The sequence below is a fragment of the Falco cherrug genome, chromosome 6, assembly GCF_023634085.1.
Source record: "Falco cherrug isolate bFalChe1 chromosome 6, bFalChe1.pri, whole genome shotgun sequence".
Lineage (NCBI taxonomy): Eukaryota > Metazoa > Chordata > Aves > Falconiformes > Falconidae > Falco > Falco cherrug.
In genome coordinates, this window is record NC_073702.1 from 8,385,839 (window position 1) to 8,413,488 (window position 27,650).

Genomic DNA, 27,650 nt, shown 5'->3' on the forward strand with positions numbered 1-27,650 from the left:
ATAAAAAACAACCAAAATAAATATTTTCCTCTATTTTCTTTCATTTTACAGGAAGAAGTTGTCATTGTAAAGTAAAATAGCACATCTTGAAATTCTCTGAAAGTCACTAGAACAAAAAAAAAACCCAAACCTCTAATTTTTGAAAAGGTATTTGTCAATCAGATGAAAATGTCATATCTTATGCAAGACTGACAGTCATCTTTTGAAAAGCCTAAGTAGAATAGAATATGATACAAAACAAACATCAATTTTCTTTATTCTTTCCTCTGCCCAAGATAAGACAGGAGATAGCAAAAACACGGCAGAGGAATCTGACAGCAGACACAGTGAATCATTATGGAATAATAGAACACAGAGTTGAAAAGATGTTAAATTATCTGATCTGCCTCTTTACCAGGATCAGATTGTTTTCTAGCATGTATTCCCTGAAGTTATTTCCATGCTAGTTTTAGGTTTTCATCACAGGGCCACAGGGTTCAAAGTTGTCATTTAGAAAGACTGCACACATATTAAAAAGAATACTCAGTAAGAAATAAAACATGAAAAATCCAGAAGCCCTTTGAAATGCAGCAAACTTTTATGTTTTGCTACAGGAAACAGGCAAAAAGAGGTAAATTAATCCCTTTTTTCGAAATTCAAAATGGCTTAGGGCTGAGATCAGCTTAGCTTTATCTGTACTTAGGCACTTTAAAAAGCTTATCCAAAGCCTTCAAATGCCTGAAGAATTTGAACACTGACCACTCTGAGCTATCTCTGTATCTCACATGCATCAATACCTAGGCAACATCTCATCAGGGATTTTCAGAGCTTATATCTTGGAAATACGCTGACTATAGATCTTCCCCCTCAACCATAACTGAAGCAAGACAGAAAAAATATTAGAAGCTGATTATTCCATTATATCCTCTTGTTCAACGTTCCTTTGAAAATGTGGATACTGGCCACCAAAAGATAGTAGAAAAATAGTTTGAGGTGGTGTGTGGGCTTCTACCCCCGTAACACCTGGAACTGCATTTCTTTTCCTAGGCAGCCTCCTCTATAGCGATGTGGAGTGTAAGGATGCAAATGCATGAGAAACTGAAGACCAATGGGGACTGTGTTAACAGATGGCCATCCCACTGGCATCACCAGGTATTGAGAAGATGAGTTAGGTGCAACTGTGCTATTCTCCTTCATTAAAGGAGTAAAAGCATCTTACATTATACAATCTTTACATGAAGAATAGAAAAAGCTTTCATGAGATTCCTACTTTCTCTGTCCTTATCTATCACATGTCCCTCCACTTGCAACAAAGACAATGACTTTGAGCATTCATGATGTATTGCAACAACAACAAAAGTTTTAGAGACTGCAAATACATTGCAGACTAGACCAATCAGGGAGATAGATCTGTCAAATACAACCATTTTGGAAACTCCAAAAGATTAAAAATACAATAGACTAAAAAATAATGGGATCTATTTTAACACTGTAAAAACCAACAAAAAGCTGTAGCACCTTTTGAGATATGCAGGCATTTAAACCTTCCAGTGGTGAGAAGGGTTAGACCTTTCCTACTGGTCAGCTCTGTTCAACTGAAGTATTTCCAACAATAAAATATATGACCTGTGACTTTATAGAATACATATTAGTGCATCCCGAAAAGTGCAAGTTGGGAATGAAAACTAAAACCTGCTGTGTTACCAAGGCAGAACGGTTTGATTCAGATTATTGTCCCCAGGAAAAACAATGGCCAACAGGAAAAGTGAATGCTGTAACTGTTTGCCAGCTAGATTAATCTTGCTGGGTGTGATATATTGTCAGGATGTGCTGCAAGAAAAATGAATCATAAATGTTATAAAAAATGCATTAAGTAGGCAATGACAACTTTTATAATAGAAAGTCTGTTTCTTGGTTAATGGTGACAGGAAAAAGCTTTATTTTACAAAACCTTGAATTTCAAATTACCAGGTTCTTTCTAAATCTGTATGGTTTATTTTTTTTTTTCTAAATAAAATTAACCTGAGACCTGAAAGCTGGTTTTCAGACCTGAAAATGGTCTAGCTGTCTCCTAACTCACCCCATGTTCTTGCCTCCTCTTTCAGATGCTTCTGCCAGGTGGATGAAGAGATGCAGGGTTTGGCAGAGGTGATTAGGTCCTGAACTGCTAAGAGGAGCTGCAGAGTGAGCAGCCCAGGCCACAAAACACCCCCTGACCCCTTATATCAGTCAAGGGATGGCTACAGTCAGGCTCTGGTTACTCAGGTCATTGTTAGTCTGTGTGTCCTGGTTAATCACAAAGCAATATTTACTCATCGCAGAAGTATCTCTTTTATGTTTTGAAGACAGAAAATCTAAATTAAATATTATAACAATATTACTCAGGATTAAATAGTAGTGCATACATTGTCAAGACTTTCAGGTGGTATAAATTAGCACATCTCACCAGCCTTCAGTATTGCAACCGGGGTTCTATCAGATCAGCATTTAAAGCTTCTGCAAGTGCCTTACATTACACCACAAGATCAGCATTTCCACCAACGTTATTAAAGTCTACCTAAAATAATATTTCTTTATCAGTAAGTACTCAGGAAAATAAACTGAGTTCTGAAATAGGAGATAATTTAATGATGATTAATTTGTTGCCAAGAACAAAAGATAAAAGAAATACCTTTGTAACCACATTTGCTTACATCATCTCTGAGGCTAATTGACATATTCAAGGGAGCTGTTGAAGCAAGTAAAGCTTGTTAGTGTGAAATTACTTCCTCAATGAAAAAGTGCCAGTGTTAACATTTTCCATCAAACTAACAGGTGATAAAAGATAACTGTGTATAACAACTTCAATACCTTTCATTTTGAGGCTGTAACAGTAAGTATTTCCTGGGGAAGAAAATATACGTGTACAGAGTAAAACTGGCTACAGCCAGCCTATGCAGAATACAACTGACGAGTGGTGGCGAAGATTCATCATGTATAGGCAATTACATTGAAATGACTCAGGAAGAAGTTATGAATTCTCCATGTGATAACTGAAAATCACTGAGATGTTTTCTAAATTGTCTAAGTTTAATCTCTTTTCTATATTGAACACAAGGCTTACTAGATAGAAAAAAACAGAAGAGGTCCTTATTGCTGTGTGGAGTAATCAAAGGGCTACCAGAGGAGCTTCCATCCTTGCCTAGCTCTCTATTGTCATGATTTTTTGATAAAGATTGAAGTATCTTTCTTTATGTGAAGAGTTTACAGAAATATTACTCTACCCCAGTTTTGACATTTCCTAGGCTAATTTCCCTTCAAGCTTTGAAAAACTTTATATAAAAAAAAAAGAGAGGAGGGGAAAAAAAACAACAGCTGTGATTCTGGGCTCTCTGTCTTCCCTAGAATGCTGTCACCAAGTGCCTGAAGCACATCATAGAAATGTCAGCCTTGCTCCCAGTCAGATGAAGCCTTGATTTATACCACCAGGATATGCACAGCTAATTGTATCATGATGGGGTGCGCTGTGCTATATGTCAGGTTGGAGGAAGGCAGAACCAGGTGCTCCAAATAACACAACCCAGGGAATCACATCCTGCTCCCATTTTCTGTCTCATTCTTGCTGGTGATCATATCCAAAGGGGACATCTGTAATCTCTTCTTGGATCAGAACATTTGACTTTTACAGTTTAAAATGTAATTAACCACCTAAAATAAGGATACATGAACAATTTTCAAAAGCACCTAGATGTTTGACTCTCACCAAAACTCAAAAGACATAGGTCTGTGAAGCCAGAGACTTTAAGCAACATTGGCATTCATCTAAATCAAAGGACATCAAGTGCATAAATACCCTGAAGCCCTCCTAAGGATCCACAAGCTTGTTTGACCTCATAGAAGGGTTTTTTTTCAATTTGTACCCGTTGTTATTTGACCCATTTATATGCAGGCAACCACCATGTTACAGGGAGAAATTTTTAATGTGGCATAGTACCTACAGCTTCAGATTAGAACAGCAACTGAAATCAGTGAGAGCTTTGGTTTTAATGGGGCAAGAATATTTCTGCTGCACATTTTAACTCCAGTAATACACATTTTTTAAAAGGTAATAGAGTGGCCTTCTGTAGCACACTTTCTCACGTACTACAGGGATGTTCTCAAAATCGTTAAACTATGCTTAAGTAGAACCCTACAACAATTACCAGAAAAATGCCAGGTAACACACTTTTAAATGTTTTTTCTGTCATAAAAGTAATCTCTTCTGCTCAGTTCACCTTCCTGACTTTTACTGCCCGAAGATTACACAGCTAAATCATCCCTTGTTCTCAAGGGAAAAACATGGTCAGTTCCAGAGTCTAAGTCATCATAATATCTAAAACCTTGAATTAAGGCTTAGCTGAATCACCACCAGGAAGTGCCCGTTCCTCTCCATTAATTCAGTAGTTACATACATGGCCTGCTTAGATTCAGACATCCATGTGTTAGTCACTTAAGTTAAGGTAGATAAATTCTGCTCTAAACAAATGTGCCTCCCTCAGTCTGTGCCGCATGCTCTGTGTTATCACCCTGCATTGCACTGCTAAAGCTTCAGCAGTGGCCTCGGCATTAGACAACACTGACCCCACACGTGTCTTACATAGGCAATTGTCATTTGTTTAACTTCTATTCACTTTGAAACGATGTTACAAACTATCTATATTTTACTAAAATTGGTAATTCTAGTAAACTAGTAAAAACTAGAATTCCAAAGAATTAAGTTTTTGCATACTAAATGCCCCACCAGCAGACAAGGAGAAAACACACAATAAGCAGAGACATTTAACTGTTGCCACCTCCCATTATCCCAGGCTCAGAATCCTGAGAAACCTTTCATCACTTTTATTATGTTCCTGCCATTTCTTTTACTCTAATGGTCTGTAATATAAAACAGCATTAAGACACCCAATAGACTTGAAAATAAATTAAAATATATCTTTTGCAGGCATAGTTGGAGGTAAAGTCCACAGGACCATCAAAGTCTACAATCCCATACAGACTTATCCTGGACCTGAATGTTGGATCCAAATCTGAACCTAGTGCCTGGACCTTTTCATCTTGAATAGATAAGACCAGGCTCTGAATCTAAATACATTCATACCTCAAATCATACCTGCTCATCTGTTTTGAATGGTCTGTCTAGGTAGAAAGAAAATGATTCAGCAAGAACAGAAATCATTCTCTAAGATTCATTCAGTTGATGAGTTATACATAAGGATATGTCTGGGTTACATATTGGAAAGCAGTATAGAAGTAACTGAGCTTGCTTTTAAAAAGCTATCTCGGTGTCAAAGCAGAGTGGAGGCATTAGCATGGAGATGAGTGTAAACTAATTTACCCTGCAGTTACTCTAAAAGGTGAATTAGCCCATGTATTGTCACAACTGAGATACTTCCAGCATGGCAGCTTGCTCAGGTGTCTATGCATAACACTGGCCGAGTATTAGCAATGCTCAGAGTGCCTGATGGGTGATGCAGTAAAGAGAAACGAGGAGGCAAGACGGACACTGGACTCAGGCTTGAAGCAGACAGAGATGGGAAAGCTCAAATGAAGCAGCCGTTTGGTTTACATGAGGGAATTTCTTCCAGCGGCTCAAGTAAGATCTGTATAGTGCTTTGTACAGGAATAGTCAGCTCATGAATATGATGAAAGTTATGGTAGTTATAAAAAAAATAAATAATAATTCTATGGTGGAAGGGTACAATAAGATAAAAAAGGATAATTGTTAGGTTGAAATAGAATGTGTCAGGCAAAAATAGTCAAACAGATTCTAAATTGGATGAGTGTCTTCCAGCAGTGCCTCACTTAAATTACAATTACAAATATGAAAAGATATTTGAACCCAGTTTAATTACTTTAACATAGAAGATCTGGCAAGGCAGGGCCTTTTTCTTTTAGATAATTAAACATGAAATGTGAGAAAGCTTAAAAAAATATAAATCTTAACTAGCCTAATTTTTGTGTTTTGATCTCATTTCTCCCTTTCAGAAGGATTTTTTATGTGTTGCCCCCTAAGGCAGACAATTCAGAGTGCTCAGTGTGGGAATCTCATCTTTGTTGTTTTAAAGAGACTTTTTTTCCCCCATGATTTGCTGTCCTTCTGTTTACATAGAAAAGATAATGCTTTCAGTCATGAAAAAAATGTTCTCACTGCCTTGGGATAGATTGCAGTAAGAAGTATTTGCCCAGGGGAGGCTTGTTTGCCCTTTTAGAGGGTTGGGTCAGCTCCCTGCAGGGCCATGCTAGGGTGCTGAGCAGGTGCAAGGAAGAAGCTGACATTTTGTACCTCTTCGTCTACCCTTGTTGAGCTCCAGCCTTCTCACTGCTCCTGGTCACCCTTCCCGCCACTGTCACCTAGGCACCCTGTTGTGTGCCAAGTAGCAGCATGGACTTGTGTTAATTTACTTCTCTTTGGTGCTTCTCTTGTCCATGTCAGAAAAGTGGAAATTTTGCTCCTGTACCAGCCTGTGGAGCATGGCAAATGCTTTATCTTTGTCCAAACAGATGCTGGATGATCACACTACCATCCAACACAACAGTATGTTCACAGACATGGCACACAGCACCATGGAAGGTTTACCTTTATTCTTGCTTTTCATTTCTCGGCAACATCATACAAACAGTTTCAGCAGCCCACACCCAGCTGTCTTTTCAGCTTCTTACAACTGTAACTGAAAATATAGTCTTTCTGCATTTGAAAGTGCTTCATTTCCTACAGCCCACCTGCAGAGCAAGGATTGGCGCTGTGCACAGTATGAATCTGGCATTGATCTGATGGATTATGAAATAGGGGATAGGATACAACTGGTTAGACTTGGACACTTTCTTCTTATGTGAGTTTGGGAACAGGGACTTGGTAATGGGCAGTTTGTGCCCCACAGATCGACAGTAGGTTGCTTTTGAGGTTGGCACGTACCTTCACTATCTAACTAACACAAAAGAGGAGCCTGAAGTCTTCTGGAACAAGAAGTTTGAACAGTCTCTCAGGTGTAAGGCTATGGCTAATGAGGAAAAGCTCACTACAGTTTTCCCTGCACCTTTTCAATGAGCATATAGCCATACACACAAACATTTATGAAGGTTGTAGAGCACATACACAAGAAAAACTTCTGATTGAGACCATTTTCATGACAGGTTTCACTGCACATTTAACAACACTGAGAGAAAGACCTTATCCAAAGTTCGTGTATTAATCTTAATCAAGCACTTCAGCATGTACACCAGTGGGAGCGCAAGCATTATCCAAAATGAACTTCACTAGCCAATGCCAATTGATGCTCCATAACGAGCTTGTGTTCCAGCAAGCAGTACAATTTCTCACTTGTCCACTTCACCTTTCATTTGTTCATTGACACTGAAAAACAGAAAACCATCAAAGGACCATTCTGATTTCATATTCAGCAGCCATGCCCAGAGATGACTCCATGATGGCTTGTTACAATGACTGCCATATAACTGCATGACAGAGCATGCATATGCATTTTCCACTCAATTATTAAATAGTCAGTGTTCATCAACACATCAAAGGCCACGGCAAACCACCCATAAAAGCACTGTAGTGACTGTGTTTGGTTCCTGACCATGAATAGCTCCCCCTTTTCATGTGAAGATGGTTCTTCAACAACATAGTGCATGCTCAGCAGTCCACAATTAGAGATGTAATTTCTCCACCCACCTCCAGATGGATGTTGGTGAAAACCACCATGTAAAATTAACAGCTTGAGATTTTGCTCTTGCCCATATAGAGTCCCATCACACCTCTTTAAAGCATCTTAGTATGCACCTTGTGAAGCTGATTTTGAGAAGAAGGGTATAAGGCCAGTGAAAAATTCATGTCAGGCTTATCATGCAGCCCTGTGGTTTATCTGTAACTTTAATTTCACATACTGCAGGTGTTAATGTGCAAATAGTAAAAGTCATTTCAAATGGACTAGTACTCATTATGGATCTTTTAAAAAATAGGTAATTTTGTAATAAATTGACACTGCAAAACCAGTATTCAGAAGTAAAATATCGGTTAGACAAGTCAGCTTTCTATCAGCAGAAAACTAGGCAAGTTACGTCAACAGTCTCCATGAACAGTGACTTTTCACTTCCTTAAACAACTGCCAGTGCCAGAACCAGCTTCCTTTGAAAAGCTGTACAACCTTGTGAAGCCAAGAAGTGTCAATGAAAATGATTTTTCAGTTTGTTGCCAGAGATTATGCTGGGATTGTTGTTGTTAATTGCTAACTTAAAAGTTCAGAAATGACACCTTGGAATAAATGGGTTTCATACAATAATATACACAAAGAGACTTTAATTTGTAAAATGAAGCTTATCAGAGATCATTGAACCGGCAGCAAAGATGAAGAGGCATTGAAGTGAACAGTTTGATGCTTCCAGAAGACCACAAGACATGACTGCCAAATACTTGTTCTCCTGCACAGCAACAAGGTAAGAAAATGAACTCGCGTTCATTTTATTAGGTTTATCTTTTGCTTATCATATGCAGTTGAAAACCTATGCAAAGTAGATTACAAAGTGTCCATACCTTTAAAGAAAACTTCAGCATTTATCCAAGAGCCAGTCTGATTGAAAGCTGAAACAGAGACTTTTCTGACTCTTCCACGTCAGCTACTGGCAGTCCCAGGGCCTGCAGAGGGTGAGAACAGCCTGAAGCAAGCGTGACCACCCCCTGCCCGCTGCAGAGCCCCGGCAGGGCTGGGTGAGTCCTGCTGCTGCTCCCTGTCAGCTCCAGGAGCTTGCCTCAACACCTCTGCTGGCTGAGAGCCTGCCCAGTGTCCTCTCCTCTCACATCCCTTTCCTCCAAGCATCAGTTTCCTTGGTGGTTGCTTACTCCATGCAATGATGCTACCTACCATTTCTTCTTGGTTTGAATGCCCCACTGACTTCACAGGGCCCTGCAAGTGCTAATGGAAGCAGTAACCTACTGACAATACCATGAACATACTCAGCCTTGTTCCCCTAGATATGTGGAAGGCAAAACGAAAAGATGGTGTATATCTCAGTTCAAATTCTCTTGCTGACAACTCCCAGTGCTGAAAGATGTTTTTCTAACCTTTCTGCATTGGCCATCAGTTCTGTAGCTCTTTTCTATGCAGCCTTCTGCACAGTCAGGACAAACAACTCTGTCTGAAGGAGGTCACAGTTATTTGAAGAAAGACTCTATTATTTATTTGCAAATATGTTGTGTGACAAGCAGTGTGTCCAACTCCTTAGTTTCAACTCTTAGCAGTATTTATTTTCTACAGGATCTGTCACAAGTGAATTAATGCAAGTATTGCATGAAGACCCTGAGAATTAAAGCTAAATTAAATCTCTGCATTTGCCAATCCTATTTATATGAGCTAATTTGAGACTGTAAATGAATGACAAAAAATCCTATCAAACATATCCTTTGGCAATTACTTAAGGGACCTACATGGAAGCAATCTAACTTTCTAGCAATAAAGAACTTCAGAAGCAAATAGATTTCGATCCTTTTACACCCTTACGGAACCATTTATTTTGGTTGTCAGCTTGGAATGAGGAAAGAGGTGTCATTTCTTCTTTCAGTGAACTAAAATAATGTTGAGTTTCTATATGCAACTCTGTAACTGTTGTGCTTTAGTTTTCTGTGTGTTGCACCTTTACTTCTGAAAGTCCTATGCCATCATCAAGCACAGGCAGCTGGGAAAAAGAACTAGAACAGAAGTAAAATATATCCAGATACTGTTCACTGCAGAGTGTTGGAAAGCGGCATAACATGCTCTCTTGGGGAGCGTGGGACTGCCTTTTTCTCTCAGGCTAAAATTAAAGTTAATTCTTACTGAAAGTATGTGTGGGGGTGGGGGGTGGGGGTAGGGGGTGCACAGCTAAACATAACACCCAGACTTTCACAGGATTTCACCTCAGGCACCTGCAGGGCAGTGTCATGTCATATGGAGGAAACCCAGGCAAAACGCTCCTCCGGAATATCTGAGAAGGCAGTTACGGTTTTTAAAAATATGTTAATTTGGATGATGTCAAACATAAAAAAAGACAGAAAGGATTAAATCCAAATGATGAAGAGCTAGCAGGAAAAAATTCCCAAGTGTGAGAACTCTCAGGATTTATAATGTTTCTTCAAGGACTGCTGCTACTAGCTAACTTGCAGGGGTCCTCAAACTACAGCCCGCGGGCCGGGTATGGCCCCCCCAGGGTCCTCAGTCCGGCCCCCGGTATTTACAGACCCCCCCGCCGGGGGTTGGGGGGGGAACCAAGCAGCCGCAGATGGCCTGCTGCCACTTCATCCGCGCCGGCCCCCTGGTTAAAAAGTTTGAGGACCCCTGAGCTAAGGGGTTGAGCTCCAAGCTGTCTGGCTGCAATCTCACTTCCAGACCAGTCCCGCTTTGAGGCTGTCCTACCCAGGCTACATTTCAAGCTAGCTGAAAAGCCCACCCACAACTGCTTGCTTTGGGAATTACTGATTTCCAGACTGGACAGAGAATTTAGGAACCCACAGCCAGAGCTCCTGAAGGTGCAAATCAAGAATAGTATAACAGCATTCTTGAACTGTGTCAAAACCAGCTCTCTTTCAGCACACGTCTGCCTTCATCCAGCCCTTGTCCAACCGCAGCTTAGCTTCTCCAGGCTGGGTGAGGAAGAAGCAGCTGGAGGTGCTGGACTCAGGTGCAAACAGGTACCCCCAGCCCTGGAGGGACAGAGGTGCTGTGAGCTATTACAAGCACTTAAAGGCAGCCTGCTCTTCTCTTCCCAACGTGATCCCTTCAGCTGCTTCTTGATGCCTTCCCTGCTGGAGGGACTGAGCTGCTGACTACTAACAAACACATTGCATCCTTAGGCTCACACTTTTGAGTCTTTGGGGAACCTGACACACAGTTCAGTGACCCATTGTGAAAGGGCAATCGTATCAGATTTTTGGATAACTACTTTGTTTTAACACCTACCACATTCTAGGTAGGTGTTAAACACCTTTTTAAAACCTATCACATTCTAGGGGAAACAATTCATACATGCATTGCAATAACTGTCCTTCTGGGGAATATTGTCATTTACTCACAGCTCTCTCTTTCTCACTCCAGTGCACAAAGGTGTACACACCACTTAAACCTTCTACTGATTCTCCAGCACATCTCAAAAGACTTGCTGTAATATTTCTTAGATGTAAAAGTTGTGTGGAATTATTTTCCAAACATATGATAAATACTTTTTCCACATTCTAACTTTCACTTGTTTTAACACTGCTAAAAACTAATGGGATTCTGAGCAAAGCAAACCAATTGTCACTATGAGCCATTCTACTTTGAGACTGATTTTCAATCACTTTAAGTTTGCCACGACTTCATTTGAAGTTATAAGGTTAGAGGACTCTTGGAAGAAGAGCCCTGAACAACTGGCAGGAGCTCAGAGACACAAGTAACTAGAAGTACACTTATAAAGGCCTTCTTCAATAGAAGTTTTTGATATTTCCAGATACTCTGATTCAGAACATGGTCTCAAGTTTCTGAAATTTTTGGTGAAACTAAGAATGCAGTTTTCTGAGATAGACTATGGGAACACACCAACTAAAAAGGCCCTGGGAAAATGGACTCCAGAGCAGCCTGCATGAAGCTACCCTCTGCAGTAACGCTAGGGTCCTTTCTTTGGCAGCCTGGGAGCTGGGGAAGCAAGGAGGGCAAGCAAGAGCTCCCTAAAAGCCTTTCTTATATTACTGAAAGATTCGTGAACAGTGAGTGTATAACTTTCCAGCTTTAGCAAACTGTCAGATTATATTTCCCTGAAATCTTCCTGACCTGATCTACAAATAATTGTTGCAATGCAGATTTGTTGTAGAAGGCTGAAAGCAAACCTGTAGTTCAACCACCACATTTTTTTTAGGCACCTCTTACCCGATTTCTTATTCATTTTGTATAAATGTTCATGTCTGTAGCCAACATATTAGCTCGTAGTACTCCTTTTTACCACAGAGGTAATCACAGAGACAGGCAAGGGGTGGGGTGTGTGTGTGTGTGTGTGTATTAAAATTATTGAACTTATAATTGAAATGAAATCATGTCTAGTGACAGAAATGTATATATATATAACAGAAACAGCGTTTTCTTCTTCTAACGAAACACAAATTGGTACAGGCTGCTTGCATAGCAATGTCAGCAGTGCTGGTTGCAACAAGGAACTGCCCAGTGCCAGGGCAGAGAGGAGCTGCTGGCTCAATGCACTTCCAGCTGCTGGGCTCAGAGCAGGGGTAACAACGCGCTCTCGGTCCTATGCAAACACCTCACCTGTGAAAGTTGCCAGGATGTTCCCACAGTCACGAGGATCAATCAGTAGCGGGAATGCATTGGGAAATGATTAGTTATACAACACGCTTTTCACTCTCCTAAGTGAGAAAATTGTGATATTGATATTTGTAAAGGAGGAAGTGTTAGAGGACTTAGTTTGAACAGCTGCAAAAAACCTCACTTCTCTGGAGTTCTTTGTTTCTAGTCTACCTTGTCAAATGCTCTGATTCCTAACCCCCCACCTGCACCAGCCCTGGCCCTTTTCCCCCTGAAATGAATACCCACTGACTTAAAACCCTTAAAACACCTTAAAATTCTGGGCTGAGGGTCTCTTACTATTTCCTGCTGGTACCGGCCTGCCTTGTGTACTGTGACTGAACTCAAGTATCCCATCTCTTAAGTACTCAACTGGCTAAATCTTTCTTTTGATTCTTTATTCAATGCATATTTCAGAATTTTACGTAAAATGCAACGATTTAAGTGAAGGAACAGAGGGAACACAAAAGATGCTTTAATCTCAAATACATTGTTTTGAGGAGGAATGAACTCAAGATCCCTGTTTTCTTGGGTAAATGTTCTTAGCATGAGGCTTTCTACCTGGAAATGATCCACTTTCTAATGGGGTACTTTGTCCATAACGGGGCTGTTAGCCTGTGAGATGGGACATAGCCAGGGAGGTGTGACACCTGGCTTCCAATCCCCTGTCAAGAGGGACTTTACTTATCTACACAAAGTGAAGACTACAGGTACACACCTCCACTCTAGCTTGACACTGAGCCATTCCTAAACGAAGTGGGACTTCAGATCTACTCAGGCTAAAGTATAGAATCCTAGAATCATAAAATCATAAAATCATTTAGGTTGGAAAAGACCTTTAAGATCAAGTCCAACTGTTAACCCAGGACTGTCAAGTCCACCACTAAATCATGGCCCTAGGTGCTATATCCAGATGGTGATTCAACCACTTCACTGGGCAGCCTGTCCCAATGCTTGACCACCCTTAAAGGGAAGAAATTTTTCCTAATATCCAATCTAAATCTCTCCTGGCACAACTGGAGGCCATTTCATCTTGTCCTGTCACTTGTTACTTGGGAGAAGAGGCCAACACCCACCTGCCCACAGCCTCCAGTCAGGTAGTTGTAGAGAGCGGTAAGGTCTCCCCTGAACCCCCTTTTCTCCAGGCTAAACACCCCCAGTTCCCTCAGCTGCTCCTCATAACACTTGTGCTCCAGACCCTTCCCCAGCTCCGTTGCCCGTCTCTGGACACGCTCCAGCACCTCAGTGTCTGTCTGGTAGTGAGGGGCCCAAACCTGAACCCAGGATTTGAGGGGCGGCCTCACCAGTGCCCAGTACAGGGGGACAGTCCCTTCCCTGGTCCTGCTGGCCACACTGTTGCTGATGGCCACCTGGGCACACTGCTGGCTTGTGTTCAGCCAACTGTCCAATTACACCCCGAGGTCCTTATCTGCCAAACATCTTTCCAGCCACTCTTCTCCAAATCTGTAGCATCGTGTGGGGTTGTGGTGACCCAAGTGCAGGACCCAGCACTTCTCCTTGTTGAACTTCATACAGTTGGCCTTGGTCCATCGATCCATCTTGTCCAGATCCTTCTGCAGAGCCTTCCTACCCTCAAGCAGATCAACACTCCCTCCCAACTTTGTTTTGTTTCCCCAAGTTTGCCATCTGCAAACTCACTGAGGGTGCACTCAATCCCCTCATCCAGATCATTGATGAAGACATTAAACAGGACTCGGCCTAATACTGGGCCCTGGGGAACACCACTAGGGACCATTCTCCACCTGGATGTAACTCCATTCACCACCACTCTTTGGTCTCAGCCATCCAGCCAGTTTTTTACCTAGCAAACACTACAACAGTTCAAGCCATGAGCAGCCAGTTTTTCCAGGAGAATGCTGTGGGAAGTGGTGTCAAAGGCTTTACTGAAGTTTAGATAGACAACATCCACAGCCCTTCCCTCATCCATTAAGTGCATCAGCTTGTCATAGAAGGAGATCAGGTGAGTCAAGCAGGACCTGGCTTTCATAAACCCCTGTTGTTTGTCTGGGCCTGATCACCTGGATGTCCTGCATGTGCTGTGTGATGGCACTCAGGATGATCTGGTCCATAACCTTCCCCAGCACTGAGGTCAGGCCGACAGGGCTGTAGGTCCCTGGATCCTCCTTCTGGCCCTTCTTGTAGATGGGTGTCACATTTGCCAACTTCCACACTTTTAAAGCCTAGGTGTTGATATCTTGCCTTTAAAGCTTAGACAACCGTAAGGACTTACAATGAAAAGACTCAGAAGAATGTATACAAGGAGGTAGCTTATTATGAAAAAAAGAAGAAAATCCGTAAAACCAGGAAAGCAGACAATACAACACCACGTAAACTATAGTTGAAAGGACTTTCTTTAAGTTGCCTTAGAAAATTATATTTTCCAAAGCAAAACTTGTTTCTCCCATTTCTTTCTCCATGGAGAAAAACTTGGTTTCTGAAAAAGATAAAATCAAAAAAACCCACAAGTTTAGTTAAAAAGAAAAATCTTCATCTTATAGGCATTGCCCTACAGCCAGTATATGTATTGATTATAGTTGAAGTCCAGTATTGATATGACTGAATTTCCAAGGTTATATTTTAAAAATGTCAGTTCTAGAAAAAGGCAAAAATTCTTAGAAGAGTAAGTCATATCACTGGAAAGTTGAGCTGCCGCTATTACCAAATGCTTTTGCTGTTTGCCTTTAACTATAAGGACATTTAGCCATATTTAAGAAGTTTGCCAAGTAGTTATTTTCCTTTCAGATCAGATGGGAAAAAAAAATCTCTTTTTAAGCAAAGCCATTTAGGTAAGCTTTTTCAATCTGTTCAATTTGTTCAATAGAGATATTTTGTGAAAGGCTTCCATCTTCAACTGTTTGTATTTAGTTTTAACTGCTCAATTTTGGTTTCTTGTTATTTTGAGGGGGGGGTGGTCACATTTTTTCCTTTTTCCATCCTGCAAAGTGCTGGCATAAGTGACTGGTAGACTGAGCTTGGCTGGCAGGTGTTTTTCACATAACTTCATTGCCCAGCATAAGAAACATATATTTTTACTATGAGATCATGGGCTTTCTGTGTACCTTTCATAACTATTTAACTCACTTGGGCAATGCTATAAAATATCTTTTTGCCTTTATTTTTTCCATGGAGCAGCTTCTTTTTTTTACCTGTCTGAAAAGATGGAAGGATGAGTTTATTCAGAACTGGACTCATCTAAAGGATGTCTGGCATTCATTTGAGTACAAGTGAGCAATAGCTAAACTTTCCTTGTTGTCAAAAGGAACGAGTGTATCAAACTGATTGCAGTGCTTCATGGATGTTACCAGCCTTCTGAAAGGTCTGATATTCCTTTAGTTCTAATTATTTATTTTGTCATTTAAATCTCATGTGCTGAGTCAAAATCTAGTGGCTATGTGCCACTTGATAAGCACTTCTAAGTTATTCTGTCTGGTGTTTCCAATTAAACTTGTATTTGTCCTCTTAGATATGCTTTAATTTCTTGTTGCTGGTGTCCTGAAAGGTACAGATTAGCAGGCTGCTGGGGTTTATTTGAGCTTCAGGTTGTTCTTTAATCCTTTGCTAAATTCCTTTTAGATATTTAACATCTCATGGAATCATACAGTAATTTTGTAGATCCTCTTATCTAAATTCCAGTTTTAAGGAGTTAAATTATGCTTTCTCTAGAGCACTCAGAAAATTTACTTCCCCACTCCTCACCCCCTTTCCACTTCTAGCCTTCATAGTCCATTTTAAAAGCTCTATGGACATTTTTCTGGTGTATATCTACATCTACCATGTCCAGCATCAAGAATGTGACCTTATGGTGATTGTTCTATCACTAAAGTCTCACTACCTCCACAGTTTCCCCTTTCTCTTACTCTAATTTTGCTTTTTGGATTGTTTCTGTAGGAAGGAGCTTCTCAGAAGCTATATGGCAAATTCTGGGGAAGACTGGGTAAAAATAAATGACAACATGTGAAAACTAAACTTCAAAGTAACTGTACAATTAAGTGGTTTTGCATTTTTCTACATATAGTGTCTTAACCCACATATAAGCCACAGAAATTCTCAAGTCATTCCACCCTACAAACATTCAAGAAAAGTGAGCTCTGTTTCAACAATGTGGCTCATGCCTTTGGAAAAGTATTTTCTGGAGTGTTTCTCTTAACACAACACAGTCCTCAGGATATACTAAGGAACTCCCAATGTTGCAGTTTGTATTGAGGGAGGTGTTATGAGGCGGTAGTGCCAACAACTGTCTGTGAATGATTGGTGTGGTAAGACCTTAGTAATGTTTTAAGAATACGTGCCAGCTAAGTAAAAATTGTCTTTTGTTCTACAAAACATTGCATAAGCTGTGTGTGATAACAGTATTTGTAAATCACATGTTTGAAAGGATTGCAAAGGTGCAACTCAGATGATAAAAAAAAGTAGAAGGTGAAATGGAATGTGGTCAGTCTGGAGTTAGACAGGAAGCTAGAAAAGTTTTTTGCAAACTACTGGATATCAGCCTAAATCTCCATTGCAATTTTCTATTCCACTTGCAACATACAATGTATTCACAGTGGCATAAAACTGGGATTACATGAGACCAGTCGAATTCTGTCATTTTCCTTTCATTTTAGGGGTAGAGAAAAATCAATTTTCTCATAAAGAATCATCAAAGTGTACCTGGTTAAGAGAAATGGAAAAAATATCTTCACAAAATACTGTTGTCTTAGCAAAATTTAGCTGTGAATAAGATCTGGGCAAAGCTTTCACTGCAAAACTTCAAATTATATGAAACATCTGGTTTTTAATTCTATTAAAATCCAAAACTGAGCCCAGGTTCTTCGAAAGTTTTGCTGAACTTCACAAGCATTTTTGTATTATGAAACATAGTACAGAGGAAAGCTGTCCTGATTTGTGGTTTTGAATGGATACCATGCAAAATCTCTGGATTTTTCACAAGATTAGTTGAAACTTGGTGATTTTGACAGGATCTTTTATTTGAATTTCTGGGTTTTGACATCAGCAAAGACAGAAAAGGAAATGTTTATATGGATTGTATGGATTACAATCAAAACCCAGGGTGAGTAGAAAGACAAAAATCCTTGAACACCAGTAAAAGAAGATTAGCAAAATATTTGTTATCCACAGATTTTATGAGACAATGACATAAGCTGAAGTATATTAACTGTGAATAGTTTTAGATTCAGGACTGGTTTAGGGTACAGTTTCTGAAAAGCAAATAAAAATATCAAAAGGTTCTGTGGTCACAGTATCAGATGTATACTTGTGAATGTAAATGTTGATTAACTCTGCCTAAATGAGTGGTAAGAATTCATTTCGAGTTCTGATTCCTCCTTTTTATGCAGTTTGTCCTGGGCAAAATCCACTGGTAAGAAAGAGTAGAAAAATCAGAAACAAAACCAAAACCACCAAGAAACCACCCCAACAGTAAAACACTAAGAGCTAGGGGAAAAGGTTTTGCCTAGTTCCTATCCACAGCTTAGGCATTTAAAAATCTCTGCAATAATGATTACTTGCAGATCTGTAAAAGTTAAGCTTTAAAAAGGTTAAAATACTCCCCAGCTCTTACTCCAGTCAAATAAGTATATCCACATTTATTTATATCTAAGTTGATCTAACTTGTGTATGTACATCATTGATTTACCTTAAACATTACGTACAGTGTCTGTTTCGGACAATATACGCCACATCTGTGTTTGCTTATGTTTCTCAGCATTCAAACACCAGGCCAGGAAACTGCAGTACATACAGATCCCATAGTTTCCAGATCCATTTCCAAATTCCATGGATACTGCTGACTACAATAGATCAGGTCACATCAATACACTGCTGTCACCAGGATGAGACAAAGTATCCCAGCTGAGATCCTATGTATCTTTGTTCTCGCATGATGCCTGGTTTTTATTAGTATATTTGCCAGTCATAGCACAGCACTCATTTACCAATTCCAACTGCATTTATTCAAGTAAACTTCATAACTACTTCTTTTTTTTTTTTTCATCAGCTCAAGAGAAAGTTGGCCTTATTAAATGGAATAGGAACAATGGCATTGTCTTGCAGACATTCTGCAGTATTCTGCCAGGAGAAAATAGAACCAAGTCTTGTTTGACAGCAAATATTCCTCTCCACTTTTACCACACCCTAACCCATACAAAAGTATCTTGATCTGGATATCAGAAAATGTCTAATGTGAATATTGCTCTAAGATTTGACACAAAATTATTTTTCCTGCAGTATGATATGCTCTGCTGTGCCAAGTTGCTTTTATACTGAAAAATTATTCTTATTTTTTTACAAATCCAGTGTTTTCTGTTTTTTCGTTACACCTCCTTTTGAATCAGTCCTTTACTGAGTGATACCGTAGTATCAGACACAATTAGGCTGTATGTCTTTACACAGGAATAAAAATACTTTGACCTGACCTTCCTCTGTCTCTCCTCTCTCACATTTTGTCAGCCCAGCAACCAGGAATTGACAGGTACACCTTCCCACAAGTGCAGGTGACATAAGTCAGAATTCCAAATTTTAAAAAAGGTGCTGCAAGGGGTTCCAGACAAAGGGTGCTGAACATTTTTCTGATGTCCCTGATGAAAGGCAGTGTTCAGTATGCATTGTTTGGTCTCAAACATCATATAGTAACCCAGGAAGCAAGCTGAGAGAAAAAGCACAAAAATTGCCTCTGGAGAATTTTGATATTTTTATGTTTAATTTCACCCTGAATAAAAAAGTTAAATATTTAAACTCATTTTTTAGCAGTTCAAATAAACAGTGTCTCAAGCAAAATGAATCATTTTGACAGTCCAATTTTGTTTGGACCTGACATGAATTTAGCTTTGCCTGAGATGTGCGAGTGCCTCACAGGGAACTGTTTGATTTAATAAACAAAACAACTGTTCCACTTTGAGTCACAAAAACTTTATAATCACACACCCCCCCCCTTCTTCTTCTTCTTTTTTTTTTTTTTTAATTAAAAAAAACAACATACAGAGTGGAAAAATCTTTGCATTTAGCAACAGGCAGCTACTGCCAGATGCAGCTCCCAACCCCCAGAATCCCCAGGACTGAAATTATTGTACAGTCATTAGGTTTATTTAACCTTTCCCTTACTTTGCTGGTAATGTTACAATGATCTTTCGGGTACTTTAATCTGAAGCCCTTTGCAAAGAGTTACAGGAAGATTTCATAACACTTGATGTGTGATAATAGGAATGACAAATTAATTTCAGTGTAAATAAATGCAAAAGAATGTGGAAAAATTACTTTATATGTGCACAGTGAGGGATTTTTTATTATTATTATAATTCAAAAAGAAAGCCTTTGTGACATAGATAGTTGATAGACAGCTCAAAGTGATAAAAAAACAAGGGGGGAAAAATCTGAACTGTTAGAAAGAAATAAAGAACCAAAGAAAAAAGCAGCATTGTGCAGGAGTCCAATTCCAGGATTCATGAAATCCCAAGCTAGGGCTCCAGACTGACTGAGCCATTTTGAATATCTGGTGCAGACTCACTTTTTCTTGGTTGTGCAAGAACCAGTGATCTCTGTGTAAATGATCAGGCATCTTTTTCAGATAAGGATGTGCTTTTTGACATAGATTCTAGTGGAATGATTAAAGACATCACTGTTGGATAGTGTGAAGTCGAGCTATACTAAGGGTTTAAATATCAGATCTCCCAAACTGATAGAAGATAGGCTATTAAATACAATGGTTAGGATGCAATCTTTGTGGTAGGATATTACTAAATCTTTAATGGATAGAGGTTGAAGAGCTGAGCTATCTTATTTTATCTTAGAATAGAATCATACAATCATTTAGGTTTTAAAAGACCTTTAAGATCATTAAGTCCAACTGTTAACACAGGACTTCCAAGTCCATCACTAAACCATGCCTCTAAGAACCACATCTACACATTTTTCGAACACCCCAGGGATGGTGACTCAACCGCCTCCCTGGGCAGCCTGTTCCAATGCTTGGCCACACTTTCAGGGAAGAAATTTTCCCTTATATTCAATCTAAACCTCCCCTGGTGTAACTTGAGGCCATTTCCAATTGTCCTATTGCTTGTTACCTGGGAGAAGAGACCAACACCCACTTGTCCACAACTTCCTTTTTTACCCGGCAAACACTACACCCATCCAAACCATGAGCAGCCAGTTTTTCCAGAAGAATGCTGTGGGAAATGGTCTCAAAGACTTTAGTAAAGTCCAGGTAGGAATCATCTACAGCCTTTCTTAATTTTGCTATTTTTGCCAAAAAGCTTCCACTAGTGACCAGTGTTACTGACATGGTACCTCCTACAAACTACTTGTCTGATCAGTATAAGTTCAGTTTATGTTTCTGTTAGCAGCTAGTAGTTAAAATTCTATTTACTGCAACAGGAGTACCCCTAAGCCAATGTCAATGTCAAGCATTTCTGAAAACCCAGGTGTAAGTGCAAGACAAAGTGATTTTTAGTAACCCAAGACCAATCTGGTAGCAGTGTCTGTGGAGCCTTACTTTATTATTTAAGTGAGCACCAGGTTTTCGCTATATATATGTTAGGCTGTGCTAAAGTGCAGCCAGCTGTGGTGCAGCCTGAATTTCACCTTTGTTGACACTTCTAGTAGAAAGAGTCTGTAACGCTACAACCTGTAGATTTTGTGATGTATTTGTTTTGATTATACTGTGATGTTTTTTTCTTTTTCTATGCAATTGTAATGATAACTTTGACATGTATTAGAACTATTTAAATATTTCTTTTTATTCTTGTATTTCAGCCTTCCACTTTCTCCACTTGGCTAATTGTGCCAGGAGTGCTCTAGGAAATTACTATTGTTTGTTCAATTCTTATCTCACTCTGAGCTTTACCTGCCCTTTGACAACAACAAAACCTTTACGAGAGCTGGGAAGTTTTGTGAGCTTGTTATTTACTACTTTCCAAAGGCCCTAATTTCCAAGGGTTTCTTGATCCAGAGGGGAAAAATCCTCACAATAATGTGCCAGGTTTATAGGATAATCTTGAAGTGGAAAGATAATCAAGCTTCACTTGCTGTTTTGGGTGGGTTTGTTTGGTTCGGTTTGGGAGGTTTGGTTTTTGTTTCTTTGTTTTGTGGGTTTTTTTACAGAGCATCTTCTTTTGCAATGAACTGTGGAAACAGCTTTGAAAATGAAGTGAAAAAAGTAATCAAAGAAACTACCTTGGACTTAGGCAATTTGTTCTCTGTCCAAGTCTTCCAATTCAGTGCCACTTACAATTTCAGAAACACTGCCAAATCACTAAGCCCTTTAGATATCTTAATTCCTGTAGATAAATGCATTGCAGGTTACATAGACATTGGGAACAGAAAAGGGTTTCTGAATTGGTAGGAGCCTCTATTTAGTCCATGTCCCAAGAGGTTACAAAGCAAAGTTACCAGTCTCTGAAAACACTGAAGTAAGCAAACAAGACCCAAAGCTCAGTGTGCGCTCCCAACAAATGTGAGGAGCACAGATTCAAAGCTGTCCTTCAAAAAAGGAATTAGACCTCACCGTTCACACTATAGGCCTGTGTGGCATTCAGTACCATCATCCCTTTCCTTTGGCACTGAATTCCAAAGGAGTGTTCAGAGCTGAGGATTCAGACAGAAGACCAGTGTCAGATCCCTGTCCAGCTCTGCTGCGTCACTCCACATTAGGCACCTAAACCTCACCCCTTTCCTCCACGTTTCACCTCAATGTATCCTTGAAGTTTACTGGTGAGGAGGTTTCTGAGGATCCCACTGTCAGGTGAAATATAAGGGGAGCTTAAGGCCCAACTCCAGATTTGCATTGCTCTGGCTGGACATCAAAAGCTGGGTGCTTTGGTGTGGAAATGCCTTTGGTAAACTTTCTCATTTATTCTCATTTTCATCCATTTTATAATGCCAGGAGATTTCTCAACAAATCGTTCTTGAACAGAAGAAAGTAATACAATAACAACAAGGGTATAAGACTCCATTTGGAAGTAACAGGTTATTCCTCCACAATGTGTGCGTGCAGAGAGTTCTCTCCCCATACAACATGAATGAGTGAATCAGCCTAAATTGAGAAAAAGTGAATCTTAAGCATCTATATTAGGGAAGTTGCAACAGTTTAAACAAATTGCATCTGTAAAATCCATTTAAACTTATGTGCATTTAGCCTCTATTCAATGTATCACTTTCATTTGCACTGTTAAGGTTCAAAGGTAAATCAAGACGATTTAAGGAAAGACTGAAGAGCTTAAAGTATATGTATGTAGAAAATTTATGTTAATTAACTAGCTCTAGGTAATGAAATGAGTTTATTCTTCATTTTTTTCATTATTCATTATTATCAAAATCAATTTTGGTTTTGGAAGGATGGAGAAATACACAATTTTGCCATCAATCTACAGATTTCTGAAGACAAAGACCAAAGCACTTAATTGTTAGTGCCCTTAGTATTAGTATTCCAGTCCTTCCAGGCTCTGGAAACAAGAAATCTCCTGCAAAAACTTGAAGTTACAAGCAAAGAGACTCAAGTAAAGAATATTTTGCATTTTTTTCAGCTGGATATCACTAAATGAATTCTCCTTCCACCCCCCCCACCCCACCCAGTTCTCAGTAATATTAAAAAGTATGCTATAAAGGTCTCTTATTTTTTAATTTGTTTCCTTTAGGAAATCTAAGTGCTAATTAAAACCAGAAAAAAACACCAAAACCAATTTTTTTGTAATGAAGGCTTCATTCTATAATCATAGCACAATAAAGTAATTAAGTATGAGGTCTTAGAGGCATGTTGCCAGTCTTCTGGGATCCACAAAGATCTTTCTCTTCATCTCAATGAATTCTGCCTGAGGAAGCCCATGCGTAGATGTCAGGTACAGGAATTTCTGCAGAATGTCGAGCAAGAACAGTAACAGCACTGAAATCTGGAAGTTGGTTCTGAACACTGAGACTGTTTGGAAACACAAAACAAATCTGAGAAGGAATTAGAAAATTATATGGCCCAGCCCAGAAAGTTAATGGTACCAGGTATGAACATGCTCATTACCGCTGTTGACAGCAGCTGGCAGGGAACCCAGCGCAAGCGAGAAGATTACAGCAAAATGTACACACTTCAGTTTTAACACTGCATCATTTGTAACTGATAATAAATAAATAAAAATTAAGGATTTTAATGCAATGACAGCTGTGGAGAGCTGACAACTTTGCATCCTCTCAGGACAGTAAATCAGAAAGAAAACTTTACTCACTAAGGAATCTGCCTAACAGTAAATGGGAAAGTGGGTAATTTGTATATGGTATATAATTGAGGAGAAATGCTGTACTGCTTCAATTTGAAGTCACTAAATGATATCTTTCCAAGTTTACCCTACAGCACTGACTGTTAAACAATATTGGCAACAGTTTTGGAGAGTGGAGTGCATCTAAAAATTAATAACCTATAAAAAATATTTATTTGGAGCCAGCACTTCTGAAACCTAATTGGCAAGGAATCCTGTCATGTAGCAGTATTCATTTAAACTATTAGTAACCATTTTTATTTGTTAAATATCCACCAAAGTTGTTAAATATTCACTAGTTTTCACCAGCAAAGCAATCTCTAGTTTAAAAAATAATTAAAAGAAATCTGAGTGAAGCAACTACAACCACTGTCGCGTTTTAAGGGAAGATCCAACCAAAATATTCATGCAAATTTCCTCAAAAAGAATCCAAGTTAGTCAGAAACCGGTGCTCTCCATGTTTCTTAGAAAAAAAAAAAAAAACACTTATGATTTGTGCTTGAGAAAATTAATTGTATCTTTGGTCAAACCAATATTATATATAAAAGTAGTTCTTTTTCTCATTTCTAAGAAATTGCTGTTACATAAAAAGGTCTTATTTAAATGAAGATAATACCTTCCAGTTTGAAATGATGGTTTGTTCTGAAATGGAACCTAATTAAAATTTTAAGAAAAAAAAAATGAGATACAAAGGAGAAAGTTTTTTATAAAACTGAAAAGAAACAACCAGTTACCTGGAACCAAAAATTTGGCTAGAGAATGAGAAAAGGTCAAAATGCTTTAGATTATTTCTTGAGCTGAAAAAACACTGTCCTCCTTGCTCTATACCTTTAATATTTTAAGATAAGTTATGTTGCCTCTATTACATTTCCATCTTTCCAATATCTGTTTTCCTTTCCATTTTGCCTGAATTTACCAATTTACCAAATGTTATCCTGAAGTGGTGGCTGCAGATCAGAGTGAAAGGTGTGAACAAACTTAACAAATTAAGGGAGTCCTCCGCCTTGTGGCTGAGCATTTGAGACCGATACCCTGTACATTTCCACGGCCAGGTCATGGCTGCATTGGAATGCCATTACTCTTATCCATAAGTACTTCCTGCTGAGATGAAATGGGATTTTGCCCCATGTTATGTCCTTAGGAGCTGCACTAAACTTCTCCTAGCTGGAAATCATTCATTCCAGAGGCCCCTTAAGCCTGGACATCAGAGGGTATGATGCTCATCCAGGACCTGGTTGATTAATTGTTAGAGATTATGCACATCTTTTATCTATTTCTAAAAGCATTTAACATGTACCTGTTGAAAACTGCCTCGTACTCTGACACTAGATGCTGTTAAGGCACAACTAGTAAAGGACAAGAAAAACTGTGTCAGTGGGAAGAAAAAGGGTGGAAATTTCATACACAAAAGATCACAAATTTACATGGTTTTCTAATGAGTGTTTTGAATGCTGGATCTTTTTTTTGTATTGCTTTATTTTTAGTGGTTTCAACATAAGAAGTGGAATTTCTCTGGCCAAATATATCCACATCCACATCTGACTGAGTTGTCTGGACTCCTTTTTTCGTCAGTGAAGGTGAGAGGGTCTTCTAGGAAGACATAGCAAAGTCGTTTAATGTGGGTGAGATGGACTGTGGCCAGTTTTTGCCATTGGTTACACAAGGTGCCTGAGGACACTTAGGTGAAGTACCTCCCAGGCACTGTTTTCTGAGTGTCTGCAACAAACTGGAGTTAAATCTTCTGGTTCACATAGATGCTCCCCATGATACTCTGACTATTGGGTGGTACTAGAAGATGTCAGGATAAGCAGGATAAGGCCCAGAGTTAATCCATGGCTCCTCTATCAACCAGGACTGCCTGTGCAAGACATCTGGGGCCCTCTTCAGTATTTCAGTGATAGCTATCCAACAACCAAAATGACAGATATAATGGCAAAACTATGCCTGTGTGTACACATGCACACATACACACTAGTATGAAAGGTCACTAGTTACCCAGTTGCAACACACTGGAGGACAGTGCCAAGAGAGGAACAGCTGAAACATCCTGACAGAGCAGCAGCAAATCCTGGTCATGGCTAGACTACAAGCATGGGGCACCTGAACTGCCGCTATGACCTGTAACTCCAGACCCAGAAGTCCGAAGAACATCTGAGTCATGTGGTCTTCCCACAGACCTCCTTACCTCCAGGGCTGGGCCAGGAGCTGGTTAAGTACAGCATCATATTAGTTTACTTGGTTGCCTCACGCAGTCTCTTATGGTTCCAGCCATCATATTTAAATCAGTGGGAACATCTGCAGAGAACGGAACAAATTAAAGAATTGTTTTATTTAGAGTTCAGCATAGACAACATTACTATGCAAGCCTAAGTATTTTGCATTTATTTTTCACTTCCTATTAACATGCATTATTGCACACAGAAATAGCTTTATGAGACTGGTAAATGAAAAAATACAAATAGATTCTTCTTCCATCTTGAACTCAAAACTAGCCATTCTATTTCAGCAGAATTTTTAAAAACAGGATTCTTGTATAACCAACAGTCTTATCTTACATTATCATCTGCTGGAATGAGGCAAATGTAGACAAAACAACCTGCTCCTGTAAGAGGGCACAACATAAGTAGATTAACAAAAGCTCAGTTATACAATTTTTCTAGTTTTGAGTATGTGAGAAAGGATGCTACTTTCTGTGGTCCATAAATAATTAAATATTAAATATTTAAAAAATCATTAACTGCTTTTTATTTTGCAATATTAAAAAAAGTATTTTTAAGAACTTGGAAACTAGTTTAAATTCATAAAGCTTGTCTTTAATGTTTTGAATTGCAATAAGCTTAAGTTGCAAAGTTGTAGAATCTAAATACCCTGCTAGTCAATACAACATAATCTCCAAGTTTTAGTCATATGAGTTATCTAATTCCGACTTTAATAAAAGGGTCAGGTTTCAAGTATAAACATAAATAAAATACCCCACATGGGATTAGAAAGTCATCTGTTGTGCCACTAAATACCTGGAACAACAACCCCCCATAGCAGTCACATCAAGATCTTTCCATCCCCTCTGCTCAGGTGTTCCTTAAACAAATCCTGCTACAATAACAACAAACTCTTTGAGTATTTTGTTGTTGTTACTGATTTTGAAGAGTACTTGTTGCCTTTGCTTATGTGAAAGAAATGCAAAGGAAGTTCACTTTGCCTCCCTTGCCTTTTTAGTCAGGCTTTGAAAAATTACTTGAATGTCATGGTCAGGCAGAATTGCCTTATAGCTGCAGTTTGGAGTGCCCATGTGCGCCCTACAAGCTGGAGCCAGCCAGTAAAGAGGGAGACATAGCCTGGTCCTGTGGGGCAGCACATCCAGGCCACACACAGGGTCTCAGGGACCCAGAAGTGAGGCAAATTGGTGAGAAATGATTCTGTCTTTCCAGGGAACACATGACTCAAACTTAACTCTGAAGAGGGAGCAAGGAGCCCAGAAGTCACAACTTCTTAATCTGTTAGTGGCTTTCTATGCAGTTTGTTAAGCTCTGTAGATCATCTTTGGAGGGAATTCTGTCTCCCACTGCTACAAGAGGAGAGTGGGCAAGTAGTATGATTTCTTTGTTTCAGTTATGCAGAGATAGGAAATGAATTTTATGCTTTGCAAAACCTTGACTGGAGGTGCCTTTGTTGCCTTTCTGGGTCTCATCCTAAGCCCACAATTCAAAGCTCATTCAGGTTGATCAATAGTTAATACTGAGACCAGGAATCTGTAGGCTAGGTTACAAAATCTCCAGTCTTTGAGAATATTCAAAATCCTTTACCCTTATCTGCAGGAATCGCTTACGTAAGGAAAAGACGTGCTGTTTTACCCTTTTGTAAAAAGAAGTCCAAAGTAAACCTTAGGAGACACACAACAGGCCAAAGACCAATCTTCATCTTCCCCAACAGACTTGGCATTGTCATCCTGCCATCCCAAACTGGTTTAGGAAAGATCACTCCACCTTTGAAACAGAAGCTTTTGCTAACAAAATACTCTTGGACAAATTTTTCGATGTTGACTGTACTTTCTGTGCTTCCTATGCTAAAATGAATGTCCTCATACATATTTCAGTAAGGGTTT